This window comes from Apium graveolens, chromosome 4 (genome assembly GCF_009905375.1).
Source record: "Apium graveolens cultivar Ventura chromosome 4, ASM990537v1, whole genome shotgun sequence".
In the NCBI taxonomy this organism is placed as follows: Eukaryota; Viridiplantae; Streptophyta; class Magnoliopsida; order Apiales; family Apiaceae; genus Apium; species Apium graveolens.
The window spans coordinates 81,230,904-81,253,200 of record NC_133650.1 but is presented as its reverse complement, the minus strand read 5'-3'; positions in this window follow the sequence as shown (position 1 = coordinate 81,253,200).

Genomic DNA, 22,297 nt, shown 5'->3' with positions numbered 1-22,297 from the left:
GTGTTTGACACAATAATCAAGTGTCTATTTATCATCAGCTAGTCAACTGACAAACTTGCGATTTATTTCCTTCTTTTTGGAGGATATATGTGTGATGATCACTTGCCAAACATAAGATGATAAAATGTCTGTGTGTTGTGTGCAAGATCTTTTTGGTGCGAGTCAAATTTGTACTTTGCTTAGTTGCTTCTGCCGGCTCAATTCCGCAAAAGCAGTTTATTTTTTTGTTATGTTTTTGTAACATGCTGATTGAATGACTTTCTTATAAAAATTGCAGTTTCTTGTGTTTGTTTTCCAACTAAATATTTAGGCAGCTCATGTTGGTTGGATGACTGATTTATAGTGGCACTTGCACCAAATTTTAAAATTTTATGTTTTATAAGTTGGTCCTTTCTTCAGTTATCAGTTTATTGGCCGTTTCTTTAAAGAAATGTTTCTGTCTCAAGCTTTTTAGATTTTTTTTTTCTCCCACTTTCTCAAAAATGTAATTCGCAGAGTATAGCGACAACTGAATAAGCTCCCATAGTATCCATGCAGCAATGGAAGCATCTTATATCAAAAATACCATTCTGGGGAGATAATGACGGAAAATAACGGTTGAAGTACGGGCAAATGGGTATTGATTACATACAAGATACGCAAAAGCTACATAGATATTTATACAGTACGCTTAAGACAGTTGGGTAATCTAAATTATTTTTAAAACAAGATACACGAGTACGACATGCGAATTACAATTATGCATAACATAACAAGGTATCACTGAATGGAATAATATATACATGCAATCTAAGAAGCACGGGTGCGGCACCCCACCGAAGAACTGTGCACTAAATATGTCGGGGGTGCGGGTGCACGCGGGTGTGTAGCTGGATACGCACGGGGTGCGCCACGCGGCATGTCCCCTTATTTTGCATATCGGATTCGTTGGGGTGCAGGAAGAGCATATAATGTAATTTTTTTCGTTGATTTTTAATCAAAATAGAGCCTACGGCTTTTACTAACAGTCGATTGGGAACCCTAATTTGAGGTCTGAGAGCAGTGAGAGCATGAGGGGAGTAGAATGATTGAAGCGACCTACTCATTCCGGGCGTTCGCCGCCCATATGAATTGGTTTTGGACTTTGGTGAAGTTTGTGTGTATTGTATGTATATATATGACATGGGCTTGGTATGGGATGGACTTGGATTTAGTTGATTGTTGAAAAGAAAGAAACATATTGGGTCTGTTGGTTTAGTTAATAAGCTACTTAATTTATTTTTTAACCTTCTTTAACTATAACTGTTCATTAATTTATTTATTAATTATTATTTATATTACAATTTGTTAAGTGCAACACATGTGCTAGTTTGTTAAATATTTTATGTAGGTCGTCAATAGCCAGCTAGCATCAAATTCACTGACCATTATTTTTTCATCTTTTAATTATTAAGAATGCATTTGGCTATTTAGAATATTAAAATTGTTTATTTGACAACATTGTTAATAAAAATGCAACTCCTAGATCATGTATGTATATATATTGTTTGTAATATTTAAATTATATATAATTTTTTTTAATATTTTAATATTTTCCGTATTCCCCCGCAACCGAATTCCCGTATTTTTAAATTTGCCGAATTTCCGTATCCCGGCACCGCGCACCCGCACCGCCGTACCCGCACCCTTGTTTCCTAGCGTGCAATATATATACATCCATAACTGATCCGCCATATTCCTCCGCTTTCTTCTTCATGCACCATGCACCTTCACAGGCACCTCCTTCTACCTTTTTTTACCCGGCCGATAATCTCAATCATTCGTCACCATCCTCCGTAATTGTTATTAGGCCTTCAATAATCTTCTCCACGATTCAACCGGTGGATGAAATCTGAGAGAAAATCGTAGAGAAAGAATACGGGAAGAGAATTATGACTTTCGTGGCGATGTGAAGAGAATTTCAGAGGTCCTGTGAGAATTGGAGGAGAGAAATTGATCAAATTAAAGTTGCATACATATAAGGATGTAGATCTGGTAGTGTATCAGACAAGTTAGTAATACGCATACGAAGATGACGGAAGAGAAACGGTAAATTTCGCCATTCACCCCGCCCAATGGTATTTAGGGAATATTGGCATGAAAAAACGTTATTTTTAGCATTTTTCGCAATGGACCAAGCTGTATCGTCGCAACAAAAATAATCAAAAAAACCATGGTTTTAGTGATGATCTAGATTCTATAAGTTGATTGTCTTGGCCCTTTGGATTTTATTTATCTTAAACCAAGACTCCAATAAATAAGTTCTATTTTCTTTATATTCATGAAGTATTTTTTTTCCAATATAAATAAATTGAGTCTGGGTTCTGGAAACTCTAGTCTAAATTTATTATTATATATAATACAATAATAGGGGGGTCTAATAAGTAATTTAATTAATATGACGATTATATCTCAATATCAATATATATATATTATAATATTTATTTAACCTCATCATTCATTTATTAAAAAATATTAATTATTGTATAATTAATAGGTGCATTCATACATTCATACATTATACGTACATATATACAATATATATATAGTAATACATACATATATAAATACATACACATACACACACATACACGCATACATATTAATATATTCTTATTTGTCATCAATTTAACATCGTCCTCCAACATAATGAAATGATCAAATATTATATAAAATTATATAAAATAAAAAATAAAATAAATTATTTATACACAAATGTACAATTTATACTTCACTATTAATTTTTATGTGACATATATCATATACTCCCACCATCCCAGAGGTTGTTAACATTTTTAGGGAAGTTTGTTGAGCAAATTAATTAATATGACAATTATACCCATATAATATATCTATATAATATTTAATTCACCCCGTCATTCATTAATATGTGGATGCATGCATACATATATACATACATACATACTGAAAGGAATATGTCCTAAGTCCAATCATGTATTAGGATTTAGGAATAACTTCCTGTGTAATCTGTTTTGATTTCATTAATATTAATAAAAGACTTGTTTTGTTTTTATTACGGGCTCTATCTATTTAAGTGTTTAAATAAGATATACCATAGTTTAGAGTAAAGCTTTTTATGGATTATGATGAGATCATAATAGTGAGACCTAAAAGATGATAACTCTAAACTTAAATAGTTCCTGATCATAGGATTACTAACTGGTAATTAATAATCCACAAAAATCGGTACATACTATGCTTGCTTCATTATGAAGGATGTCTGTTCTCATAGACATTTGTGTGGTGACACTATAGCTAGTATGTAGGTGCTTATTAAAGAATAAGTTCACTGAACATGACTCGCACAGCTGAACAACTGATGGAGTTCACTCACGTGTCAGCAGTTGTTCACATAGTGATAGTTGTACAAGTATCCTTAGACTTGAGGTCATCATAGTCATCTTGTGTACACTGAACTATGCTTTGGTTTAGTTCTTAGTCTCCAGGGACAATTATTAGGGCTCTACTGGGTATAGGAATTTGTACACGAAGATAGTGTATGATCAATAAAGGATCTACCCCTTCCAGTGAAGGAAGCGAATGTTCAAGGCTGATCCACTTATGCTAGTTCAGGAATCTCTGGCCAGAGTGAATGAAATTAGAAAGGAGTTTCTAATTTGCATAGAACTACGCATAGTAAATGGTAAGCAAGTGATTGAATTAGATAGGCTTGACACGAGATCCATGCCTTGTATTTAATCGGGACATTGTAGGGTAGAAGGAGTTTATTGTACGGTAACTATTCACTGAATAGGTTCTTGGTATTTTAAGCAGTGAATTCATATTATTCGGATAGTCGCGATATGCTGAGAAGTATCCCTCACGATGTAGAATAAATGTGATTAATTAATTAATCATATTTAATAAATTAGAGAATTTGTATAAATAATGATAAAATAGTTTTATTATTATTTATTTCTACTACCGGCTTAATATTGAACCTACTGGGTCACACCATAAAAAGAGAATGATTTAATGGTGGAGGAATTAATTAATAATGGCTGATAATTATTTATTTATGAAATAAATAATTAATTGGCAAATTTAATAATTGATTAAATGAGATTTAATTGATTATAAATTAATTAAGAAAAGTTCTTAATATTATTAATTAAGAATTTAATTTTTGGAAATTAAATCAAGAGAGAGAATTATTTCTAAAGTGTTTAGAAAAATGATTAATAATTAAAAGGTGTTTTAATTATTAATGAGAATAATAAATGGGTTAATAATAATAATATTTTATGGGAAAATTTCAGCTAAAAATTTTGCCTATAAATATACTATTATAAACCCTATTTTTATTCTAACCCCAAAATTTTATAAAACCCAATTCTCTCCACCTCCTCCTCCTTAACGTCGTTTTCTTGGTGGATACCGGTGGAGTGCTTCACGTTTGAGGAGCAGCTGCTAAGGATCTCCAATCGTTGCTTTTGGATCGCATATTAAAGGTTAGTAATCGATCCCTATGTTTTTACCACGATTTATATGCTTTTATTTGGATTTTATATGTGTAAAAGTATTTTACCATGCCTCCGCTGCAATTAAAATCCAACAATGGTATCAGAGCATAGGTTGTATGCATATAGATCTGTGGTAAAAATTTCAGAATTTTATGTGCTTGTATGAATTAATTATGATATTTACAAGTTATATTATGGATTAATTTTGTCTGATGAGAAATTATTTCTCAAAATAATTTTGAATGTTGATCTGGGTTCTACAAGTTTTGTAGATCGTCTGGGTATTTTTTTCATAATTTTATGATGTATAGATTATTTATTATGAATTTTTGAAGTTGTTGCAATTAAAATTCATAATTAAATAAGTATATATATATATATAAATTGTAAGTTTGTATATATATATTTGTTTGATGCTGGAAATCATAAGTGCTGCTCTGCATCTGCTGTGGATGTCTGACTGCTGCTGCACGGAGAAAGAGACAAGGAACAGTGATGAACAGTACGGCGGCACGGTGACCAAGAAAAGAGAAAACGGCGCGTGCAGCGCAGGTAGGAAAAAGGGGTGTCGCGCATTCCGGGAATGCGTTACACCCTGTGGCGCATTCACGGAATGCGTTACACCTTTTAATGGCTTAAAAGGGTTGTAACGCATTACCGGAATGCGTTACAGGGCTCGTAACGCGTTCCTGTAATGCGTTACAGCCCGACTGTCCAGATTAAAATTGATTTTCTGGGAGTTTCGTAACTCCGTTTTAGGCATGCAATATACCGTTGGATTCGTTTTTCCGAGACAGATCTAATGGAGTGATCAATTTTAGTTTATATAAAAGTTTTGAACTTTTTATATTTCTGAAAGTGTTTTAAAGCTGTTTTTAACTGTTTTAACTGCTTTTAAATGCTTCATGTGATACATAGAGATGTATAATGCTTAGACCAATATGCTAGATGATGTAACATGCCTACCTTGATGTTTATTCATGTTTATATATGTGATATATGCTTAGTTTATCATGCGATGATAGATTTAGGTGAACTTAAATGAACATAAGGCGCTTGTTAGACAATCTAGTATAGTGAAATTGTTTCATAACCTTAAGAATAATATTATGAATACAATCATGAGATTCTTGTATTTATGAAATACGTAATTGAATATGAATTTTTGATATGAGAGAAATGATGATTCTGTCAACAACAGATTTCTATCTGTAAGAAAGGGTTATTAAGTGACGCCTCTTGACAATGCTCCACCCAATCTGGGAATCATCTGATTATCGATTATTGATTTGAAATATTTAATTTAAAAGGAAGAATTTCTTTATAATATGATTATGATTGTGACGTAATATAATCCCTCTAAAATTAAATAATATCAAGTAGTAATTGGCCAATGACACAACGGGCTTGTGTCGGTCATAGCCTTCCAACATGATAGAAAGTAGTTCTTATTTTTAAATCATTGTCGTTTCGTGCCACAGCCGAGGGCTTTGATTTCGAATTAAGAAATACTTGTCTATTACATAGAGATGTGTACATTGAATAAGAATCTAAAGGTCGTTACGTGCCACAGCCGTGGGCCTTTGGGGACTGATTCAATTGTACGGAATATTGGGTTAGACTTGACTTAGAATATTGAGTTTGTCGTGCCACAGCCGTGACTCAATTATTCAAGAGGCTAAAGTTTGATTAGGGAATAACATAAGATGTAATTGACAAGAGTTGTCTGCCTATTGAATATTACATGGCGGTTCGTGCCACAACCGGGGTTGTGTAATGGAATGTAGGATCCCTATTCCCACTAGCATTATGAATGCTTGATTTTTCACGTAGGGGGTTGAATAAATTAGGTAAACTAGTGGGAGCCACTTATGAATAAAGACCCGATTCATATAGTGTTTTAAAATGAAATCGAATATTTGCTAAGTGTTGTTATGTGTTTATCATTTACAGATTTACAATATACATTATGTCTTCTGCACTATCACTCAGGAGCATACTGGATGCTCACAAGTTGACTGGTCCTAATTATGATGACTGGCTTCGAAACTTGAGAATTGTTCTCAGGATTGAGAAGCTGGAATACGTGATTGACTCACCTAAGCCTACTGAACCTGCTAGCGATGCGCATAATGATGAACATGTTGTGTATCGTAAGTGGATAGATGATGCAAATATTGCTCAATGCATCATGCTAGCTTCCATGAACATTGAGCTACAGAAGCAACATGAGCATATGGATGCTCACACTATCCTCATGCATCTACAAGAGTTGTATGATGTGGCAGGGAGGACAACTTGATATGAGATATCGAAGGAGCTGTTCGGTTGTAGGATGTCTGAGGGATCATCTGTGAATGACCATGTACTTAAGATGATCAATTTGATTGAACGTCTTGGACAACTTGGTTTTGCCATGGATGGGGAGCTGAGCCAAAACCTGGTCTTGCAATCGCTTCCGAGTTCGTTCTCGCAGTTTGTTGTGAACTTTCACCTGAATAAGTTGGATGTCAGCCTGCCTGAACTCCACAACATGTTGAAGACTGCAGAATCGAATTTTTTCCCTAAGAAGAGTTCTGTTCTTCTAATTGGTGAAGGTTCCAATCCTAAGAAAAGGAAGAGGAACCCTTCCAAGAAGAAGAAAGTAGGTGAGAAAACGCCGGTTCCACCAAAAGCTGAAAACCCCAAGAGCAAAGTTGTTTGCTTTCATTGTAACAAGGTGGGGCACTGGAAGAGGAACTACAAGGTTTACCTTGCAGAATTGAAGAAGAAGAAGGGTAGTGAGACTACCGCTTCTGATTCAGGTATGTTCATGATAGAAGTGAATATGTCATTAAATCAAATTTCTACTTGGGTATTAGATACCGCCTGTGGTTCTTATATCTGCAATTTGTTGCAGGGACTAAGGAGAAGTAGGACTCTTGAAGAAGAGGAGGTGATTCTACTGATGGGAAATGGAGCAAGAGTTGCTGCTGTAGATGTAGAATCATTTCATTTACATATGCCTACGGGCAAGACTATTATTTTAAATAATTGTTATTTTGTTCCCTCGATTGTGAGGAATATTATTCCCATGTTAGACTTGGCTGGATTTTCATTTATTATTGAGAATAATGAATGTTCTATTCTTAGAGATAATATTCTTTATGGACGTGGTACTTTAAATAATGGTCTGTATGAATGTGACATAATTTACTTCAGATTGAACAAACTAATAAAAGAAAAGGGATGATGAAAATCTCACTTCATTGTGGCACTGCAGTCTCCATTTAGTAGACATGGAGAGAGAGCTGCAAATTTGCTAGGAATGGTACACACAGATGTATGTGGACCAATGTCTAAGCAAGCCATGGGTGGATTTTCATACTTCATTACTTTCATGGATAATAGATCTAGATTCGGATATGTGTTTGATGAAACACAAGTCTGAAGCCTTTGAAAAGTTCAAAGAGTATAAGTATGAAGTGGAGAAACAACCAAACATAGTATTATAACTCTTCGATCAGATCGAGGTGGTGAATACTTTAAAGGAGTGTTTCTAGATTATCTCAAAGTAAATGGTATAGTCTCCCAGTGGACTCCTCCAGATTGGTATCTGAAAGGAGAAATCGAACTTTGTTAGACATAGTTCGGTCCATGATGAGCTATGCAAATCTTCCAGTATTCCTAAGGGGTTATGCATTGGAAACCTCAGCATATTTACTGAATAAGGTGCCTTCCAAATATGTTCCTCAAACTCCGTATGAGATATGGAAAGAAAGGAAACCGAGTCTTAAACACGTTAAGATTTGGGGATGTCCAGCTTATGTCAAGTAAGTTGACCCAGATAAGTTGGAATCTCGATCCGTAAAATGTAGTTTTGTGGGATATCCTAAAGAGACTTTAGGTTATTACTTTTACACCGATCATCGGGTGTTTGTCTCCAGACATGCTACCTTCTTGGAAAAGGAGTTTGTCCTTGAAGGAAACGGTGGGAGAAAAATTGAACTTGATGAAGTTCAAGAAGCACAAACTACTACGGATCAAGTGGAAACACCTGTTCTGACTGAACAACCTTTTGTGGAACAACACATTCATAAATCAGGGAGAGTGTCTCGCCAACCTGAGAGGTAATATGGCCTTGTCATTAAGAATGACAATGAGTTGTCGATCATTGATGATGACGACCCTGTGACCTATAATAAGGCTATGAGTAGTGTTGACTCAGAGAAATGGCGAAGTGCCATGAAATCCGGAATAAAATCTATGTATACGGGATACAAAAGAATGATTAGAGCAGATGGCCAGGTGGAGACCTTTAAGGCCAGACTTGTGGCAAAAGAATTCAAACAAAGGCAATGCATTGACTTTGATGGAACCTTTTACCTGTAGCCCTGTTATAATCAGTTCGGATTTTGCTTGCGAATTTTGATTACTACGACTATGAGATCTGGCAAATAGCCAGATGGTTTTCTTTCCAAGAGAAATGAAAACCTAGTGTGTAAGCTGCTGCAAACCATATGTGGTTTAAAGCAAGCTTCTCGTAGATGGAACATCCGTTTTGATGAGACAATCAAAGAGTTTGGTTTTATCAAAAAAGTAGATGAACCATGCGTCTACAAAAGGGTTAGTGGGAGCGCGATAACATTTCTTGTGTTGTATTGAGTTAGAGTTGACACACATAACAACATAGCAGACCCACTCACAAAGCTACTTTATGAAAGTCACTTTGATCGTCATAAAGACAAGATGGGTATTAGATACCAGAGTGATTGACTTTAGTACAAGTGGGAGATTGAAAGGAATATGTCCTAAGTCCAATCATGTATTAGGATTTAGGAATAACTTCCTGTGTAATCTGTTTTGATTTCATTGATATTAATAAAAGACTTGTTTTGTTTTTATTACGGGCTCTATATATTTAAGTGTTTAAATAAGATATACCATAGTTTAGAGTAAAGCTTTTTATGGATTATGATGAGATCATAATAGTGAGACCTAAAAGATGATAACTCTAAACTTAAATAGTTCTTGATCATAGGATTACTAACTGGTAATTAATAATCTGCAAAGATCGGTACATACTATGCTTGCTTCATTATGAAGGATGTCTGTTCTCATAGACATTTGTGTGGTGACACTATAGCTAGTATGTAGGTACTTATTATAGAATAAGTTCACTGAACATGACTCGCACAGCTGAACAGTTGATGGAGTTCACTCACGTGTCAGCAGTTGTTCACATAGTGATAGTTGTACAAGTATCCTTAGACTTGAGGTCATCATAGTCATCTTGTGTACACTGAACTATGCTTTGGTTTAGTTCTTAGTCTCCAGGGACAATTATTAGGGCTCTACTGGGTATAGGAATTTTTACACGAAGATAGTGTATGATCAATAAAGGATCTACCCCTTCCAGTGAAGGAAGCGAATGTTCAAGGCTGATCCACTTATGCTAGTTCAGGAATCTCTGGCCAGAGTGAATGAAATTAGAAAGGAGTTTCTAATTTGCATAGAACTACACATAGTAAATGGTAAGCAAGTGATTGAATTAGATAGGCTTGACACGAGATCCATGCCTTGTATTTAATTGGGATATTGTAGGGTAGAAGGAGTTTATTGTACGGTAACTATTCACTGAATAGGTTCTTGGTATTCTAAGCAGTGAATTCATATTATCCGGATAGTCGCGATATGCTGAGAAGTATCCCTCACGATGTAGAATAAATGTGATTAATTAATTAATCATATTTAATAAATTAGAGAATTTGTATAAATAATGATAAAATAGTTTTATTATTATTTATTTCTACTACCGGCTTAATATTGAACCTACAGGGTCACACCATAAAAAGAGAATGATTTAATGGTGGAGGAATTAATTAATAATGGCTGATAATTATTTATTTATGAAATAAATAATTAATTGGCAAATTTAATAATTGATTAAATGAGATTTAATTAATTATAAATTAATTAAGAAAAGTTCTTAATATTATTAATTAAGAATTTAATTTTTGGAAATTAAATCAAGAGAGAGAATTATTTCTAAAGTGTTTAGAAAATGGATTAATAATTAAAAGGTGTTTTAATTATTAATGAGAATAATAAATGGGTTAATAATAATAATATTTTATGGGAAAATTTCAGCTGAAAGTTTTGCCTATAAATATACTATTATAAACCCTATTTTTATTCTAACCCCAAAATTTTATAAAACCCAATTCTCTCCACCTCCTCCTCCTCTTTAACGTCGTTTTCTTGGTGGATACCGGTGGAGTGCTTCACGTTTGAGGAGCAGCTGTTAAGGATCTCCGATCGTTGCTTTTGGATCGCATATTAATGGTTAGTAATCGATCCCTATGTTTTTACCACGATTTATATGCTTTTATTTGGATTTTATATGTGTAAAAGTGTTTTACCATGCCTCCGCTGCGATTAAAATCCAACACATACAATAAATACACACACACACACACATATATATATATATATATATAGTCAAATTTCGTGGAGACCACATTTTTGTTGGAGGCCATGGAGACCACTTATGTTCTATAACTAAAATCTTGCATTAAAAACATTGCAAAACGTATTATTTTGTGAATTATGTTCTACAAAGATCATTATTTTATTCAAAATCTTAAACATCATATATGTACTGCATGTAGAACATTATAAAATGTTTTATTCTACGAAACATGTTTAGTTTGCAGAATATTTGTCCAAATTGCAGAACATACACATTATACTTATTAAACTTAAATGATTTTCAAGAATTTTAATGAATTAGTGATATTCGTAAAACATACTTCACAAAATAATATATTTCATAGTGTTTTGATTGCAGAACATAGGTGGTCTCCGAGGTCTACAATAAAAATATGGTCTCCATAAAATTTTTCCTTATATATATATAAATTAATACATGAACATACACACACATACATACTCGTATATTATTATTTGTCATCAATCTAACATCGTCCTCTAATATAATGAAATGATGAAATATTATATTAAATTCAATGAAATAAAAAATAAAATAAATATTTATAAATATATGTACGATTTACACTTCATTATTAACCATTCTATGACAAATATCATATACTCTCACCCTCTCAAAGTTTGCTAACATCATTGTTATACACATAGATTAAAAAAATGAATTATGTTAAAAGAAAAATTAAGAAAACGGGTAAATTTTGGAGCCATTATAAAAATGATATGCTATTTTAAGAAATTTTAACAATCTATTGGAACATCCCAAAATAGAAAGTTATTGGGACAATCAGTATCATATATCATTCAGTGAGTAAACTTAGAATTGCATATATAGTACGTAACACTTAAGCACATTAAATAATTAAAAAATAAATTAATATTTATTTTATATTTAGAGTAATTGTAAGACATCAGACATACATACTCACTTGTATTTATTTTACTTTCTGAGCATTAACATATTACAAATATCATTTAATAATGAAGTGGCAAAAAATGTATAATAATATAACTTATTACTTCATGCGAATGGCTCATATGCATAAATAAATAAACTATTCATTTACTAGGTAATAATATAAATATATCGTCCACAGTTACAGCGAAAACAATTTTGTTAGGAAATGAATAACACACAGAGGGGGGGTGAATGTGTTTTACTGTTTTTAGGCCTTTCTTGAATGTTTTTGGCTTGGTTGAACAAAGTAAATTTAATCTTGTAGAAATGTGCTACTGCAGGAATTGAAACATGTAAGAATAAGGAACACAGATCTTTTCAAAACTCACTTAATTTTGTATTAAAATTAAGAATGTTTTGCTACAAAATTTCTAGGCTCTTTGATGTTAAAGAGCTTAGCTTCTCCTTAAAAGTGTTACAAGAAATTTTATCTGAATTGTTACTATTGACTAAGGACCATCGTTAACTTTATAACTCAGTTAACTGCTGGTTTACACAGTGTGTAATAAGACATGCTATTAGCTTTTCTAAACCGTCACTTGTCATTTCTATTTATAGAAAAGCAGATCTTCCATTTCTGACTTAGCATATCTTTAGCATCCCGTGTTCACTTTAATCTTCCTTTGTCAGTTAATCTTTACCATTGATCTTGCACATTCTTCAAGCTGCTTTTTGTAGACTTGTCAATCCACCTGTTGGATTGTTTGTTGATTGTTTATCTTGGATATTGAACTGATTTACAACTTTGTACTTTGAGATTGTACCTCGAGATCTCCAGTTTAGGTCTATAGAACACTTGACATCTCAATAAGTATATTGGCTTATCGAGATCTCTAGTACTCTATATTTAGTTTGGCTTGTAGAGGTCTTCAGTTCTCTATAAGAGAATTTTGACTTGTCGAGATCTCTAGTCTTCACATCTTCACTTTGACTTATCAATAACTCTTAGTTCTCTAGTAGCTTCTTGACTTGTCGATTTCTCAGAGTTCTCTAGTCAAATTAACTTGTCGAAATCTCAGAGTCCTCTAGTGAATTTAAACTTGTCGATATCTCTGAGTTCTCTAGTGAATTTTGACTTATCGATAACTCTGAGTTCTCTAGTGGAACTTGACTTATCGATAACTCAGAGTTCTCTAATGAATGTAGACTTGTCGATAACTCTGAGTTCTCTAGTGAAGAAATGACTTGTCGATATCTCCAATCTTCATGTCTTCAATTTGGCTTGTCGATATCTTTCTGAGTTCTCTAGTAGCTTTCCTGACTTCTCGATAAGCCATTCTGGAGTTCTCGAATGACTTCTCTGTAATATTAAATCTGTGACTTGTAGAGATCTTGACTTAGAGTATTTTTCTCCAAACATATTTATTCAAGTCCAAGCTTCTTCAAAATTCTTCTGAGGCATGATCTTCTTGATCTTCTTCTAGATAGAATCCTTAGGCTTGATACTGTTTCAGGAAAAAGACTACAGTCTGCTCCTTTGCATTTTTACAGATTTTAAGTGTTACAAGTATAAAATATAGATTAAGATAACAATACAACTTACTTAGGGTTGACAAAATGTCTTAGTCTTGTTAAAGTACATGCATGTCTTTTATAACAATCTCCCCCAATTTATGAGAAGATTGCTTAACCCAAATTCATGCCTGTTAACAAGACTAACCCCGAGTTTGAAATGATAGAGAATAAAATTAATACATAGAGCTAGGTAGAATTATAACTTGTATAACACAAGATTCACAAGGTTCAATGATTACAAGACTCAGGTAAAGACAACTTTTACATCTGCTTCTTTTCTAAGTTGATCCTTCAATTTGTCAAGAATTTCAAGTTCTTCTATGATAGGTGTTCCACTTAGAGCTTCTACAAGTTTTTGTCTTGCTGCCTTAGGATAACCTTGGTCCAGAACCTCTATGTAGAATCTTGAGAATCCACCAGCTCTGATGTTTAAAAATCTCCCATTTTTAGAAATTCTGCTCATTCCTTTTGCTTTCAACTCTTCTGATCTTTTTATGTACATGTCTATTTCTTCATCATGCCTCCTTCTTCTTTCTTTAGCTTCAACCTCATCTCTTTTCTTGGTTTCCTCCCTTTCAATCAACCATTCAGCTAGAGATGATCTCCATGCCCTTGTAGCAGTATCCTTGTCCTTTAACAAACTTATCACTCTTTTGATTTCTGTGGGAGCCAAAAAGTCCATTAACTTTTTGTCTGGAAGAGTGAATGTACCATCCTTAAAATAAACTCTAACTTCTCTCAGGGATATAATCCAGACTCTAATAATTTCCTCAGCTAGATGTTGGAAATTGTCTTCATCTGAGATGCACCAATTTAGAGGTAGAAAGTCCGATTCTTTAAAACACTTACAGTTGGCCCTTTCAGTGACTTCCACTTTCTTTGGAGGCTTGACTTTCTTAGGCTTTCTCCCAACAGGTTTGTGCTTGAATTTTAGTGAAGGTTTGGCTAAAGGTAGGGTTGTCATTTTCTTGAGATTAGTTTGGCTTGAGGTGATTGGAATTTTTAGGAAAGAATTTGCTATTTGTTTGTATAGAAATTTTGGCTTGGATGTTTGGGAAGGTTTGATGTTCGAGATAGTTGATGTTGTAGGTTGAGCTGAGGTTTGAGTTGATTGTGTTTGGATTTTTAGGGTTGTTTTAGTTTCCGAATCATCATGAGGCTTTCTACTCTTCCTCTCACCTCTTCTCTTATTTTTTTCATCTTTCTTATCATCCTCCTTCTTCTCTCCACCTTTGCTCCCGGATGGCTTACTGGACTGACTAGGATTTGAGCCAGAAGGATTTTGATCATTCTTCTTCTGCTCATCATCATCTAAGTCATCCTTGTTGAACTGTGTTTTGGGAAAGTTGGCTTCTGCATTTTCCAGATATCTCCTCAGTAGCTTTATCATTTCTATATTTTTATTGTTCTTGTTTTTCTTAGCTTTTAAGCTAGTTCCTAGGATCATGATAAGCTTCTTGTTACTTATGACACAGTGTTTGGGGATATTGAAATGTCTGAGTTGTCTGGTGGTTGGACAGATATATGCTATACCCTTGCTTGGCTGTAGATATGCTTCAGGGAAGGCAGCTACTTGAGCATCTCTCAGTGCAGTTAATAGCATGGTATCTTCATGAGTTATAACTCTAACTTTGCTGATGAAGATATCTAACTCAGATGCCCTCCTTGAGATAAGGCAATTGAGGGACACCTGAATACATCTGTCTATCCCTGAGTTATTTGCATTAACCACTATCTTCTCTTTCAGAAAGTTATCCTTATTGACCTTGATCACTCTTATGAAATTGATTGTCCTGTCCAGGACATTTTTATATGTGAAGTGATTGTTATTGAGAGAAGCTTTTAAGGCTTTGAGTACTTCTTCAAACTCTCTGCTCAGACTAGGTCCTTCAGCAGACCTAATAAGGCTCTCTATGTCAAGATTAACTTCTTTAGATTTCTTTTCATCCCCTTGGACTTGCTGATCAACTTCTTTAGATTTCTTTTCAGCCCCATGGACTTGCTGTTGAGATGACCTAGATCGTGTAAACCTAGTCTCTATCTCCCCCTTGTCTTGTTGACAGGCATTAGAAGGGGAGTAGGAATTTCAGGCCTGACTTGTTCAGGTAGAGAAGGTAGTGGTATGTTGAGTTTGCCCATGATGGCTCCTAAAGCTATAGAATTCTGCATTTGAAGATGCTTATGGTAGTCCACCAGGGTTTGGATATCTGTTTGTTGGCTCTTGACAAGAGATGTCAAAGCCTGAACTTGTGCAGTGAGAGAAAAGTTGGAGTCTTGCAATGCTGTGACTTGACCCTATAGAGACTGAATTTGCAGATTTGTTGAAGTGGATCGAGGCTGATAAGAGCTGCTAGATGTGCCAAAGTGTTCTTCTACAGCCTCTTTGATCCCTTTCATTAGTAAAGCTGAAGGCTTATATCTGCTCTGGTGAAGTTGATCCAGCTGGACCTTGGTCTCATTTGAGTGAGTAATTTGTTGTTGGATCACTATATGGAGATTGGTGAAAGATATTTTGAGGTTTTTAACTTCCTTCTCAATAGAGGCAAGATCCATCCTAGCCATTTGCTCAGAAAAATGCTTGAATTTAGAAGAGATCTTCTCTTGAGATGGTATGATCTTGTCCATTTTCTCATTCACCAGTTTCCTGATTCTGTCTTCATGGCCAGTAAGCTTAATTTCAATAGCCTTACCAAATAGATGAAATGCTTTGAGATGAGCTTTGTATACATCTGTAATGGCATCATAGACAGCTTCTAGACTCAAGTCTTTTGCATTGCTTCCCATAATAGTAACATACTCTTCTCTGAATCTAGCCAGAACTTGATTCATCTCCAAGGCAAAGTCATCAGACAGCCATGCATCCACATTCCCATCTGGCTCAACATCATTGACAATTTTCTCCTTTTGCTCCTCAACCTCTTCATTGTAAGCAAGCATGATAGCTTGATAGTCCTGGTTGCTCATATTTAAAGTCAGGAGATGCTGTGAGATGTTGGCCAGTCCAGATATCTGCTCTGCTAGTAGATCATCTACAGAAGTTGGTTGAGAAGCAGATTCTTGTAGCCACTGAGAGAGTATGTGAGGTTGTTGAGGTTGTGAGGTGGATGGTACATCAGAAACACCTGTGACTGGGGTCACAGTTTGACTCACAGATTGCTCTGTGGTTTTGATAGTGTGTTATCCTCCACTTGTAGTGGGAACCTCCAATTAAATTGGAGGGGATTTGACTGGGTTACTGTCATGTACACCAGCCTCAAACCCTTGTGTGTCTTGCAACACACTGGCACTTGAATGTGCTATGCTTGTCTCCCCTATGACAGGATCATGGGTAATTGTACTCCTAGCTTCAACTACCAAGACAATATCTGCTAGGGTTGTGAGGGGAGTTGTCCCTGCATGAGGAACCCCCAATTGAATTGGAGAGGATTTAGATAGCTCCCCCTCAGGAGTACTACCCTCAAACCTTTTAGTCTATGAAGATTGTTTTGCACATGAAGGTACATTAGAAGTATCCATGGGGTCTTCAGTAAAAATTGATGAATTCCCCATATTTATGATGGTGTCATCAAGGTGTACCCCAGCATGTAGTCTCTCACCATCTAAATGAGGTGTCTGGGTGGTGAGCAAAGCTTCTTAAGCTAAGTCACTTGATTTTTGGTGCACTTGAGAAGTGGATTCAAGTGGGATTGGAATAGAAGAAATTTTAGACACAAGAATTTGTTGCTCAGTTGTGAGTGTTGGCAGCTCCCCCTGAATGAAGGAGGGAGCTTCAAGAGATGTTCTCTCACTGTGTGTGCCTTCCTTGTTTTTCCTACTATACACTTGAATTGCTTCTAGTGCATGCTGTGCAGACTCACTCCTGGTTAATTTTACAAATGCGTCCTGTTGAGAGGATGCAGAGGTGGCTAGAGTGGTCAGCTCAGGTTGTTTACTTCTTTTGGATCTTTTGACCAGAGGTGATTCTTTTTCAGCTATCTCCTCACCACTCTCAGTTACCACAGTTAAGGTTTCCCCCTTTCTCTTCTTTTTACTGACATCATCCTTTTGAGAAGATGAGGTAGTTGGTTTCCTAGCTTCTAAAGGTTGAGAAAGAATGGTTGCAGCTTGGGAAGATCCCTGTTGGTGTTCCTGTGTTTGTACTTCCACAGGTTCAGGAATCATAACTGGGCTAGATTGTGCATTAGATCTCATGTCATGCATAGGATAAGGGTAAGTCCTAAACCTCTCCAACATAAATGGAGTGATTTTTAGACTTACATTGACCTTATTCTTTGTAGTAAGTGAACCAAATATTATTTTGGACACTTGCTTACAATTGCCTAATTTAGTACTATCTATACCATTTAGTAGGTGTATGTCAACTACTTTATTATTTAAAGTGGACATAATAAATCTAGGGAAGAAAATTTCCTTACCTCTAGCTGACAGGGGCATAGTTATCCTGGTTGCAAGTTCTTCCAGGATCAGCAGACCAACATTCAAGTGTTTGTTATGGGAAATTAAATACACCAGCTTTTACACCACACTTGAAATGTTGTCATATCCTGTCCTCCTGCATGTAAAGGTTCTCACCACTGAATTAAAAATGAATGACCACTTCTTCCTTAGATTAGTTCTATTTAGGCTTGATAAGTTGATTCTTCCATCATAGTTGATGAAGTCCAGAAACTCAATCAGCTCATCAGAAGTTGGCACTTCCACCAGATTTGCAGTAGGCAGTCCCAAAGCTAGGTTCACATCTTGCTCATTAAACTCAATTTGTTGACCTCCAACTGAGCAAGTCACTACCAAGGATACAACATCGTCATGCATCACAGTCCTCACAACAGCTGTAGTCCAAAAAGCATGTAACACATCCAGGTACAATACTGGATTAGCAGTCAAGGCTCCTGCAATGTACGATTCAGACCGAAATTTTACAAACCCCTTGAAACTGTCAGGGGCTTGGTTAGCATCAGTAAAAGCCAAGAAGTTTGTTCCTTTCTCTGGGATAGTTTCTCTAATAGTGTTTTGTGCCATTGTAGTTTAATAAGAGAGAATGGGTAAGAAGAATTTTTGAGAAAGGAGTAGAAACAAGAGAGAAATAGGTTTTTGCTTGAAAGGCGGTCAATTTAGATCTCGAAGTTGTAAGTATGTGGATGTATCGAGAAGTCTGGGTATTTATAGTAAAAGTAAATGACTTGTCGAGAACTCAAAAATAGACGTTTGGAGTTTGTCTATCGAGAAGTCATTTTAAGAAATGAAATATAAATCGGGAAGTCATTTTAAATTACTCTTTTAGAGAACTCAAAATCGACTTATCGAGATGTCAAATAAATACCCAGTTTGTCTAAAACGTGGATTGAATTAATTTCAACTTTTATTTGAATAAATTCAAAATAAAATTAGGATGAATCTTCCAAAAGTATTTTATCAAAATAATTTATTAAATTAAATTATTTCAGTTCTGAGTTATTGATAAGTCAAAAATTACACTTGTAGAGAACTCTGTGAATTAACACTACTAAAGAACTCTACGACTTATCGATAAGTCATATTAAGTCTATCGAGAAGTCACTCGAGAAGTCAATTTTTACTTATCGAGAACTCAGTTCTCTAAATACTTTTGGTTTTTGTAATTCTGCCTTATGTTAATTTTTCATATTAAGAATGTAAATTAACAACTGAGCAGTTTGCTTAGAATTTGAGAAATTCCAAGTTAAATTTGAATTGGAAAAATAAATATGCAGAGATTTCTGAAATATTTATAATTTATATTTCAGTTAATTTTCAATTTAATCAAATTAATTTTGATTTACCGGAGATTAATCTGTTACAAAACATTAGCTGAGTTTTTTCCTTAGGATGAATAATTAAGCATTCCAATTTACCCTACAATTCTAGTGAAAGTTGTTTCATCCAAAGGTTTAGTAAAAATGTCAGCTAATTGTTTTTCTGTTGGTACAATATTCAGCTTCTGCTGTAGAAGTTGATACAGATTGTTGTTTCTTGCTATACCAGGATACAATTCCTTGTCCAAGAAATTGACAGCTTCCACTAATACTCTTTCTGTCAACCCTGCATCCAGCAAAATCTGTAACCAACAGCTTCGAAACCAGTTCCCTTAGGATGCCATAATCCCAAGTTTGGAGTTTCCTTTAAGTATCTGAAAATCTTCTTTCTCCCCCCGAGTTTGTGCAATTAAATTCAGGTGTATGAGATGAGCTTCCATTTTCAAGATTTTCCTGTTGAGTAGTTTCTTCATTTTTCTGTTCTGACAGACTACACAAACTTCAACTTGAGCAAACTCCATTTTAGACATGTCTCTTACTAACTTCTTTTTGACAAGGTGTTAATTTCCTTGAAATTCAAGTGAGACAGATTTTTATGCCATAGCTTGTTTACTTCTTCTCATGCATTGGTGTAGAAGCAACAAACACCATCCTTATTTGTTGAGTCAAAGTCTACAACAAACAAGCTTCCTTTCCTTGCTCCTTTCAGAGCAACTTCACCAGTTTTCTTGATGACAACAGTGCATTCTTCTTTGTTGAGTAAGACTTAAGGCCTTTGTCTGCAAATTTTCTAACTCTGAGAATATTTACTTCAAGACCAGCTACCAGTGCTACATCATCAAAGACAACATTTTCAGAAATAATCTTGCCATATCTCATTGTGAATCATTTGCTGTTGTCTCCAAAGGTCACCAAAGGGCCAACTTTCTTCTCAAACCGTGATAGCAGAGCCTTATCACCTGTCATATGCCTGGAACATCTACTGTCTATGATCCAGATGACTCTCTACACTATGCCCTGCACACAATGAGTCTTAAGTGTGTTTGGAAACCCAAGAAGTGTTGGGTAGTTTCTTCTTAGTAACTTGTTCAACAGAATTAGAATGAGTTTTTAGAAGAGATAAAATTCAGTGACTGTTGTGCACGTTTTCCTTCTGATGTGGCTCATTTCTTGTTTCTTTAAGGTCTACCCTCAGTTTGTGGCAACTCTTCATTACTTTCAAGTTGCAAGGAATGCAGTCAAACTTGTCACAGAATTGTTAGTCCCTTAACAATGTAACAAGAATTACAGAAGGGGGGTTGAATGGAATTCTTGAAACTTTTTCTTGAATACAAATGTTCTAACTCAAATATATATATAAGTGTGAATTGATTAGCAGAATGTGGAATAGTTACTTGAAATGAATCAAAACACAAGTAATTAAAAATAAGAGTCTTTAAAAACTTTCTGGTGGATTTGAATGATTCCACCAGAGATATATAATATATATCGAGAGAACTCTATGTGCAAAAAGCTCACAGCTGCTTACAAAATGATAACAACTAACAATGAGAGAAATGCTAAGAATGCAGCTTACAAATGTTTCTCTCTCTCTATTTAAGTTTCTTAGTTCCTTAGTTACTATTTTATTTGCTGCTTCTTGGTTTATATATCACCAAGATTACAAAGCAATAAGACAAGATAATAAAACAAAAACTATCAAGTCTAATACAATGCTACTTCATTACTCTATTCCAGCATTTTTGAATATCTTCATAATACCATGGAAATGGAAATGCTTCTTTGTCCTCGAAAACCCAGTTGAATAGGCTACCACATTCCATTTGCATACACTCGACGCATGCGACTGTGTTGTCACTGTCAACAGATATTTGAATTCTTTATCCGTCAGGTTTATGATCATCCGTCGAGTTAATGATCATCCGTCGGGTTGTTGATCATCCGTCGGGTTCATTGTTGTTTATCCGTTGGGTAGAAATCATGCACTTGAGTTCATTTCATTTATGCAGAATTACAAGACATCATCTATGTACAATTAATCAACCTATTCTGCATATCTAGTTAAAGTCAACATGACTTAAGTACTACTACATATTCTAAATAATGTGTATGCAGAAATGTGCTATAGACTTATTGTTACATAAGCTACTCACTCGATGGATAATAAGTCATCATCCGTCGGGACTAAAATGAGTCATCCGTCGGGACTATAATCCTTATCCGTCGAGTGCTACATTTTCACTAAGTAAAATCTACCAAGGTGTTTTGTTCATGAAATCATCAAGTACACAACATATACACAACAATCTCCCCCAATTTATGTCTACTGGAATTGTAGCCATAAATTAAGAGATACTTGATGATAACAAAACACCAAAAAAAATACAACTTTAAAGGAAAGTAGATAATACTGAAAAGTGCTTCAAATTAACAAAATGTACAAAGTTTAGCTCACAGTCATTTTCAAGGTGCTCCTCTAGCCTGAACAGATTTATCTAGTTCCTTGAAGGTCTGGATCTCTTTCCAAGCTTTCTGTTGATTTCTTCAATCTGATTTTGGAGCTTCCTGTGGAATTCCAGTTCATCAGATTCTGAGAGATTTAGCTTTTCTTGCATTTCTAAGAGAGTCTCATTGCTAGAGATGCTCAATTGGTCTTCTAATCTGAAAAATCTTCTCACTCCTTTGTCATCCATGAACTCCATCAGCCAGTAGGGCCTTAGATGCACTCTTCTCCCTGTGTAAGGGATGATTAGAGTCTTTGGGAGTGCATCTTTAGCTCTAACACTCCTTAGTTCTTCAATCTTCTTCAGAACCAATCTTTTTGCAGTAACATTAAACCCAAAGTTCTTCTTGAAAGATGAATAAACCTTAATCAATACAGTTTGGCTTTCTTGAAGGATCCTGTGAAGTGTCCACTGAATCTCCTTTCCTCCCTTGTACTTGAACACTAACCTTTCAGGTAGGTTTCTGTATGCATCAATTCCTCTCACTTCATCTAGTTCATGTAGATAGAGGTTTAAATCAGAAAACTCCTTGATGTCACATAAGTACAGGTAATCTCCCTT